Source organism: Rattus norvegicus, chromosome 9 (assembly GCF_021556685.1).
Source record: "Rattus norvegicus strain SHRSP/BbbUtx chromosome 9, alternate assembly SHRSP_T2T, whole genome shotgun sequence".
Lineage (NCBI taxonomy): Eukaryota > Metazoa > Chordata > Mammalia > Rodentia > Muridae > Rattus > Rattus norvegicus.
In genome coordinates this window covers 20,113,590-20,121,153 of record NC_141542.1, presented here as the reverse complement: position 1 = coordinate 20,121,153, position 7,564 = coordinate 20,113,590, and the positions used below count along the sequence as shown (strand labels likewise).

General features: G+C 41.0%; 1 pseudogene; it reads left to right on the top strand.

Moving 5' to 3' along the window:
* The first annotated feature begins 278 nt into the window (after positions 1-278).
* LOC148003430 (reticulocalbin-1 pseudogene) lies at positions 279-1,084 on the top strand (annotated as a pseudogene).
* The last annotated feature ends 6,480 nt before the right edge of the window (positions 1,085-7,564 follow it).

Here is a 7,564-nt window from a genome sequence, read left to right as displayed (position 1 = left end):
TGGATGGGAAACCAGTAAAAGGGATAACATTGGAAATGTAACAAAAGCCCTCTCTGGATGGACAGGGGCTAAGGTGCTCTGAGTCCCTACTTCCCTGCTGCCTCCCTTTGATCGCAACTGTGGTGCATGGTGTCAGCCTGGGACACTCCATGGGCTGCTGCTGGCACTGGTCCTGGCGTTCAGGGCCAAGAGCATGATGAACAAGGAGCACATGGTTTGTCCCGATTCAGAGTAGGGCCAGTGGCCACCAGAGGACAAGCACAGCTTCCTGTACGATCATGAGGTCTTCCTGGGCAAGGAGGACTCCAAGACCTTTGATAGCTAAGCCTGGACGAGAGCAGGAGAGGCTGGGGAAAATTGTTGATCCAATTGACAGTGATGGAGGCGGCCTTGTTACTACTGAAGACCTGAAAGTTTGGATCAAACAGGTACAGAAAAGATACATCTACCATAATGTGACTAAACTCTGGAAGGATTATGATAGCGACATAGAGGAAAAGATCTCCTGGGAAGAATACAGGCAGGCCACCTATGGCTACTACCTGGGAAACCTTGCTGAATTCCAAGATAGCTCTGCTCATCACAACTTTAAAAAGTTGCCTCCACGAGATGAGAGGAGGTTTAAGGCCTTGACGGTGACCTGACAGCTACTCAGGTCGGGTTCATTGCTTTTCTACACTAAGAGGATTTAGAACATATGAGGAGATTGTAGTTCTGGAAACCCTGGAGGATATCAACAAGAACGGGGATGGTTTTGTGGACTAGGATGAGTACATTGTGGACATCTTTTTCCCATGAGGACAATTGCCCTGAGACAGACTGGGTTTTGTCTGGGGAGCAGTTCAATGATTTCCCAGATCTGAACAAGGATGCGAAACTGGATTAGGATGAGATTCACCATTGGATCCTCCCTCAGGACTATGACCGTGCACAGGCTGAGACCCAGCATCTGGTATATGAGTCAGATAAAAACAAGGATGAGATGCTGACCAAGGAGGAGATTCTGGACAACTGGACCATGTTTGTGGGAAGCCATGCCACCAATTACAGGGAAGATCTTACCAAAAATCATGATGATCTTTGAAAGAAACTCATCCTCATGTGGCCAACAGTCACATGCTTTCTACGGTTATTCTGGGTGATTGCTATATTTGTCAAGTATATAGCAGTTCTGTCCCTAAACAATAAGAAACCTTTCTAAAGCTCAAAAAAATCATACATTGCACCACAAACAATAATAGTAGGAGATATAAACATGCCACTTTCATCAATGGACAGATCAGGGAAATAGAAATTAAACAGAGACACAGAAAGACTAACAGGTTATGAAACAAATGGATTTAACATATATTTATAGAACACTCCACCCTAAAACCAAAGGATATACCTTCTTCTCAGCATCCCATTGTACCTTCTCCAAAATTGACCATGTAATTGGTCACAAAACAGGCCTCAACAGATACAGGAAGGTAGAAATAATCCCATGCCAAGTATCAAAAAACCACGGACTAAGGCTGCTGATCAATAACAACAAATAGGACAGAAAGCCCACATATACATGGAAGTTGAAGTCAATGACAACTTGGTCATTGGAGACATAAGAAAGAAATTAAAGACTTCTTAGAATTTAATGAAAATGAAGATACAACATACCCAAACTTATGGGACACAATAAAAGCAGCGCTAAGAGGAAAACTCATAGCTCTGAGTGCCTGCAAAAAGAAACAAGAGAGAGCATATGCCAGCAGCTTGACAGCACTCCTAAAAGCTCTAGAAAAAATTAAATAAACCCTAGAGGAGTAGAAGGCAGGAAATAATCAAACTCAGGTCTGAAACCAAACAAGAAGAAACAAAACCGAGTATCAAAAGAATCAGCAAACCCAGGAGCTGGTTCTTTGAGAAAATCAACAAGATACATAAACGCTTAGCCATATTAACCAGAGGTCACAGAGAGTGTATCCAAATTAATAAAATCAGAAATAAAAGGGAGACATAACAACAAAATCTGAAGAAATAAAAAGATCATCAGATCCTACTACAAAAACATATATTCAACAAAACTGGAAAATGTGGAGGAAATGGACAATTTTCTATACAGATACCAGGTACCACAGTTAAATCAGGAACAAATAAACCATCGAAACAACCCCATAACTCATAAAGACATAGATACTGCTATTAAACATCTCCCATCCAAAAAGAGCCCAGGACTACATGGATTTAGTGCAGAATTCTATCAGACCTTCATAGAAGACTTCATACCAATACTGTCCAAACTATTCCGCAAAATAGAAACAGACAGAGCACTACCAAACTCCTTCTATGAAGCCACAATTACTCTTATACCTAGACCACACAAAGATACAACAAAGACAGAGAAATTCAGACCTATTTTATTTATTAATATTGATCAAAAATGCTCAATAAAATTCTTGCAAACTGAATCCAAGAACACATCCGAACAATCATCCGTCATGGTCAAGTAGGCCTCAAGGCAAGGATGCAGGGATGGTTTAATATACGGAAGTCCATCAACGAAATTCATCATATAAACAAAGTCAAAACCACATGATCATTTCATTAGATGCTGAGAAATCATTTGACAAAATTCATTACCCTTTCATTAATAAAGTCCTGGAAAGATCAGGAATTGAAGGCCTGAATCTAAATATAGGAAAATGCAAAATACATCAAACCTGTACCTAACATCAAACTAAACTTAGAAAACTGAAGGAATCCCACTAAAATCAGGGACTAGACAAGGCTGCCCACTCTTTCCCTACTTAAGTACAATATGGTACTTAACGTCCTAGCCATAGCAATCAAACAATGAAAGTAGGTCAAAGGGAAAAAATTAGAAGGGATGAAGTCAAAACACTAATATTTGAAGATGATATGATAGTCTACTTAAGCAACACCAAAATTCCACCAGAGAACTACTTAACCTGATCAACAACTTCAGCCAACTGTCCGAGTATAAAATTACCCCAAACAATTCAGTAGCCTTCCTCTACTCAAAGGGTAAACAGGCTGAGAAAGAAATTAGGGAAATGACACCCTTCACAACAGTCCCAAATAATATAAAATAACTTGCTGTTACTTGAACCAAGCAAGTAAAAAATCTGTATGACAAGAACTTCAAATCTCTGAAGAAATTGAAGAAGCTCTCAGAAGATGTCAAGATCTCCCATGCTCATAGATTGGCAGGATGAATATGGCAATTTGCCGTCATTTGGTATAACATAAAACCCAGGACAGCAAAACTCTACTCAACAATAAAAGACCTTCTGGGGGAATCACCATCTCTGACCTCAAGCAGTATTACAGAGCAATAGTGTGTATGGTATTGGCATACAGACAGGCAGCTCAGTGGAACATAATTGAAGACACAGAAATGAACCCACACACCTATGGTCATTTGATCTTTGACAAAGGAGGTAAAACATCCAATGGAAGAAAGATAGTATTTTTAACAAATGGTGCTGGATCAACTGGAGGTCAACATGTAGAAGAATGCAAGTTGACCCATTCTTATTGCCCTGTACAAAGCTTAAGTCCAAGTGCATCAAGGACCTCCACATCAAACCAGATACACTGAAAGTAATAGATAAAAAGTAGGGAAGAGTCTCGAAGACATGAGCACTAAGGAGATATGGAGGCCAAATCTAAAGCAGAGACTGAAGGAACAGCCATTCAGAGTCTGCCCCACATGTGGCCCATATATATTCAGCCACCAAAACTAGGTAAGATTGATGAAGCTAAAAAGTGCTTACTGAAAGGGACTGGATATGCATCTCCCCTGAGAGACACATCCAGAGCATGTCAAATAAAGAGGTCAGTGCTAGCAGTAAACTACTGAACTGAGAACAGGACGCCCTTTATGGGAATTAGAGGAAGGATTCAAAGAGCTGAAGGGCTTGCAACCCCATAAGAACAGCAATGCCAACCAAATAAACCACTAGCAAAAGACAATACATGGACTGACCCAGGGGTCCAACTGCATATGTAGGAGAGAATATCCTTGTTGGGGCACCTGTGGAAGTGGACACCCTTGTTCTTAACAAGGTTGGACCCTCAGTGCAGGGGAATGTCCGGGAAGGGGTTTCAAGGGGCATGGATTGGGGGACCATACATATGGGGAAGGGTCCCGGGAGGGGGGCTTATGGACCAAAAACTGGGAAAGGGAATAAGTTTTGAAATGTAAATAAAAAGTATATATATTAAAAACCAAAATTTTAAAAAATGATAATAATAGTAAGAAATAATCAAGAAAAAAAGAAAATGTGAATAAGAAAGTAATTTTAGGATTTGGAAAAAGATGAATGCCAGGTATTTGAAAAACTGTATGACCATGGTAAACACTTTAATATATGTGAGAAATTTTTACATGTTACTGAATTGCATCTTTTTTTTAAATAGTGAATGGAAATCCAGTCCCTTCCTGGGTGTGAGGCTAGGTATCCAGATGTAGTGGAATTCATTATTTGTTGAGTCCTGAATCTTTGAGTCTGCTTCTAACACAGCTTATGCCAAGGAAACTAGGCCAGGGTGATGTCTAAGCCATTCACCAAACTATCTGGACTAACAATCACAGGTGAAATTCCACCTTGTAAATGGGACCAGAGGAATAAAAGATACCTTTAAGGATTTAAAAAAAATGAAATGTAGCCAAAAATCCAATAAAAAAGTTTCAAATAAAAATAACTTAGGAAATTCAAAATACTGCGGTGCCATTCCACAATCATGATGTGTTTCCTCTGTGATAGCTTACCAGTTAATTTACTTCTCTATGACTGTTTTCTTATTTGAAAGTAAGTAATGGCATCATCTGTGGAGTGGATGGTGAGAACAAAAGCTTTGCCGAACTTGAATAATCGATCCCTTCCGAGCATGTGCTTAACATTCTAAGCACAGGGAAATTTCCTGAGGGGATTAAAAAACAAAATCCAAACATAAAACAGGAACAACAACGATTTAAAAACATTCTGCACGCTGGGTATGAAGGCATGTTACAACTTTAATCAGCTTTGTAGGTATTTCTAATAAACACACAAAGAAACAAAAATCCTATCACAGTCCTAGCAGTTGCATCCAACAAAGAGAGCTGTGAGGTAGTGCGTGCTGCTTCTTTCCCAGATACCCTGGGGCCTCAGGCCTGTACCCAGTGAACTGGACCAAGAGCAGCCAGGTTGAAATTCCTGCTGCCATGGCAGGATTCTGCAGGAACATTTCCCTTTGACAACAAGGAACCTGTGTGGAGGAGACCTCTTGGTGAGTCGTCAAGGACTCTACATGTCCTATTCTACAGGGAGAAGCCCTGCCAGGTCTTTGGCAAGGCCAGCCAGTTGTTTGGGGAAGTCTCTGGTCCTGTGGCAGAGGGTGAGGAATGGCAGAAAGAATGGCAGCTCCACTGAGAGCAAAGGTTAACCCTTCTAGGCCTATGACCTCCTAATTAATTTGTCCTTTCACCTGATGCCCTATTCACATTTTCTTACTATCATACAACTGTGATCTTGATGAGCAGCTGGTCTGTTGTTTTCTTAATCAGTTCTTTGTTGTCACAGACGTTTTTAACTTACTCCAGCCCCTGAGACTTATTCATACCTTCTGTATGAAGTAGGACCCTTGGTGGGCCTGTGATCTCAAAAATAGAAGGTTCAGTAATCCAAAAGATTGGACTCCAGATTACCTCAGGCCAGGAAAGAAGTCAGCCACCATTAGTAAAAGAGCAAGGGAAAAATTACATAGAAAAAACAAGTGCCTTAATTAGAAGAAAAGATCCTCAACTTCTAAGGGGTGCACATCTGCACCCCTCTCTTCTGAGCTTTGTAAAGTGATGTTGTATAACTCTAGATGGTAGTAAAAGGCAGAGCTCTTCCCAGAAAGGTCAAACATGATTTTCACTCTTACATCTGTGAGGTGGGGTGGCATTATAGCACACATTCAGGTCGGATTATAAAACCTAGGATAAGAAGACAGAATCCACATATCACAATGCCAAATGGACTCCCTCCTCAACTTATGGACCCATTAAAATTGAGGTTCAACCTGAACTGAGGCCATTCCACTCCCTTCCCATCCTCCTGATTCTTATGTTTGGTAGGAGTAAAGGATCATGGTGCAGCCCCCAATATTCTCATGCCTAGACTTGCCTATTCAGGAAGAATGATATTGGAGAAGTGATGGCTATATAGTTACAATGTCGTAACACAAGCTCCAAGTTGACATTTGCTCACTGACATCAAATTTAATTGTCTTGTTATATTTGAGAAAGGGAGGATGCCCTACTTAATATATAAAAGGGAAAGAAATTTATTATTTTATATATGCCCTGTAGTTGGTCCCTATGTTCCCAAGAAAAAGGAGTTTTTATTGCAAAAAAATAGGATTATAGACCATTGATTTTGTGAAATACATGGCTGTGTAATTGGAAACAATGTCAGCTGTCAAGGACTGCACACTAATCAACTATTTCTCGGTTTTATACACTCAGAAGTAGAGAAGAAACATATTGGCCTCCACAAAAAGGGAAAAGCTTAAGAATCGAAATGTATGTCACATGCATTGTCTCGGGTAGTAGATTTACTTTTAAGAAAAATCTCCCTCCTCCTTGGCCCCTAGAGATTTGGGTGCTAAGAAAAATCTGTTCTCCAATTCAGGGTTGTAAGCAACTCTCCCCAGCAAAAGCATTGTTGACTTCTAATGAAGCAGAGAGACATATCTAGCTTTGAAATAGAGGTTGCCAAATGGTATTCCCAGTGACACATGGGAGACTGGAGGAAAGGGTCCCCACAGAAATTCATCACTTTGTGGAGAGCTGGTTAGTAGGTAGGCCATAGAACTTTCCAGTGACATCATCAGTAAGCCCTTCACTGGACACTCTATTGTATCTAAGAGATCCCTAGAATCTTCAGTGATGTCACCAGTGTTGTGGTCACACCAACTGCCTTTGGGATCTTTCTTCAGTTCCCTTTGGGTTCACAAGCAGGCATGTTTCGCCAGCTGCTCAGGCTATTTCGGAAGGAAAGGGGAGATCAAGGAGAGACCACACCAGGTCAGAGAGAAGCTGACCCCCTCTCTAGTGAAACAGGAAGGAGGAAATCATTCTGGGGAAGGCTTGGTGAGTCCTGGGCAGAGTTGGTGAACATCCTCAAGGAGGTAGTTTTGAGATGTGCCTTTAAGACTAGGCCTTACACGCAGGAGCCTTGGGATTTCTCAAAGGCAAACCAAGAGTCAGGAGTTCCTAATCTTTAATTTGAGAGAAAGCCAGAAAGTGGTAAGCATTCAGTGTCTTTTCTTGAAGCTTTTTAAATGTGAGTGTCAATGAATGGCAGGAGGAGGCACTGTGAGATTAACAATGTGACCATCCATGGTTGGGAGTTGAAGCACTTCATCCTCTAGATTACTGTAGGTTACATAAGTCTCTGATGGCGAGAACAAGGAAGGATGCACCCCTAGTCATGAATTGAGTGCTCAGACACTTTGGGCTGCAACACAGATGATTAGAGCTTAATGGTGCTAAGCATTATGAACTCCAGGGTTGACTGCACCACATCTGATATGA